This window comes from Lepus europaeus, chromosome 20, assembly GCF_033115175.1.
Source record: "Lepus europaeus isolate LE1 chromosome 20, mLepTim1.pri, whole genome shotgun sequence".
In the NCBI taxonomy this organism is placed as follows: domain Eukaryota; kingdom Metazoa; phylum Chordata; class Mammalia; order Lagomorpha; family Leporidae; genus Lepus; species Lepus europaeus.
The window spans coordinates 3,806,925-3,809,351 of NC_084846.1; positions in this window are offsets into that span (position 1 = coordinate 3,806,925).

Sequence of the window (2,427 nt, forward strand, 5' to 3'; positions counted from 1 at the left end):
CCATGAATGTGATTCATGAAACCATTCATCTCCATTAGTTGCTAGGTGTTTACCTATTCTGGACAGAACCTAGCAATGGGATGAGATAATCTGAGAGCTCTCAAATCTTGGCATTACATTTTCAATTCATCCAAATTACAGCAGGTAATTCAACTTATTCAATCATTCAGTAATGATGATTTGTGTTGTCTCCACAGTTTCAGTGTTATGAACAGGTTGTTCTGAGCATTCTTGTAAAAATATATGTTTGAGTATACACCTTTAGCTCTTCTGAGTGCACAGGATATTTCAAATGGTTCTGAGGAAAATGCAGAGGATACATATGTTTATTTTAGCAAAAACTTTTAGTTTTTATTTATTCATGTTTTGGGCAAGATTCCAAAACTTAAAGCAACTAAAAAGACACTCCCCAAAATAAGTGACTTCCAAGTGAAAAGTTTTTCAAAATAATGAAGACACTAAAGAAAAATAACTCTCTGCTATCCTAATATACAAAATACTTAAATATAAATATGTTGATTGTTAAATTTCTAGACAAATATAACTTATAAAGGTATAAGCAGCATAGTAGTATTTTATGGGATATGACTTTTTCATGACATTACTTAATGGATTGCTTTTTATTTTTTTATTTTTTATTTTTTTTTTAATTAAACTTTTATTTAATGAATATAAATTTCCAAAGTATAGCTTGTGGGTTACAATGGCTTCCCCCCTCCCACAACATCCCTCCCGCCCGCAACCCTCCCCCCTCCCGCTCCCCCTCCCCTTCCATTCATGTAAAGATTCATTTTCAATTCTCTTTGTATACAGAAGATCAATTTAGTATATATTAGGTAAAGGTTTCAACATTTTGCCCCCATAGCAACATCGAGTGAAAAAACTACCATTGGATTACTAATTATAACATTAAATAGCAATGTACAGCACATTAAAGACAGAGATCCCACATAATTTTTTTTTCAAAATAATTAATTTTCTATGCCGTTTCCATTTTAACACCAGGTTGTTTTTTGTTTTTTTTTTTTTTTTCATTTCCAATTCTCTTTATATACAGAAGATCACTTCAGTATATAATTAGCAAAGACCTCATCAGTCTGCGCCCACACAGAAACGCAAAGTATAAAAATACTGTTTCAGTACCAGTCATAGCATCACTTGGCTTTAGACGACACATTAGGGACAGATCCCGCATGGGGTGTAAGTACACAGTGACTCCTGTTGCTGACTTAACAATTTGACACTCCTGTTCATGGCGTCAGTAATCTCCCTAGGCTCTAGTCATGAGTTGCCAGGGCTATGGAAGCCTTTAGAGTTCACTGACTTTGGTCTTATTCCGATAGGGTCATAGTCAAAGTGGAGGTTCTCTCCTCCCTTCGGAGAAGGGTATCTCCTTCTTTGATGGTCCCGTTCTTTCCACTGGGATCTCTCTCACAGAGATCATTCATTTAGGTCTTTTTTTTTTTCCCATGATATCTTGGCTTTCCATGCCTGCTATACTCTCATGGGCTCTTCAGCCAGATCTGAATGCCTTGAGGGCTGATTCTGAGGCCAGAGTGTTGTTTAGGACATCTGCCATCCTATGAGTCTGCTGTGTATCCCACTTCCCATGTTGGATCTTTCTCTCCCTTTTTGATTCTATCAGTTAGTATTAGCAGATACTTGTCTTGTTTGTGTGATCTCTTTGACTCTTAGACCTATCAGAGCTATCAATTGTGAGCTGAAATTGATCACTTGGACTAGTGCGATGGCATTGGTACATGCCATCTTGATGGAATTGTGTTGGAATCCCCTGCACATTTCTAACTCCACCATTTGCGGCTAGTCCGATTGAGCATGTTCCAAATTGTTCATCTCCTCCCTCTCTTTTTCCACTCTTAGATTTAACAGGGATCACTTTTCAGTTAAAATTTAAACACCTGAGAATAATTGTGTGTTAATTACTGAGTTCAACCAATAGTACTAGAACAACAACAACAACAACAAATACTAAAATGGATAAAGTATTACATTGTACATCTAAAGTCAGGACAGGAGCTGATCAGTTCATTGTTGCTTATAGTGTCCATTTCACTTAACAGGTTTCCCCTTTGGCGCTCAGTTGTCATCGATCAGGGAAAACAAATGATATTTGTCTCTTTGGGACTGGCTTAATTCACTCAGCATGATGTTTTCCAGATTGCTCCATCTTGTTGCAAATGACTGGGTTTCATTGTTTCTTACTGCTGTATAGTATTCTATGGAGTACATGTCCCATAATTTCTTTATCCAGTCTACTGTTGATGGGCATTTGGGTTGGTTCCAGGTCTTAGCTATTGTGAATTGAGCTGCAATAAACATTAATGTGTAGATGGCTTTTTTATTTGTCAAATTAAATTCCTTTGGGTAAATTCCAAGGAGTGGGATGGCTGGGTTGTATGGTAGGGT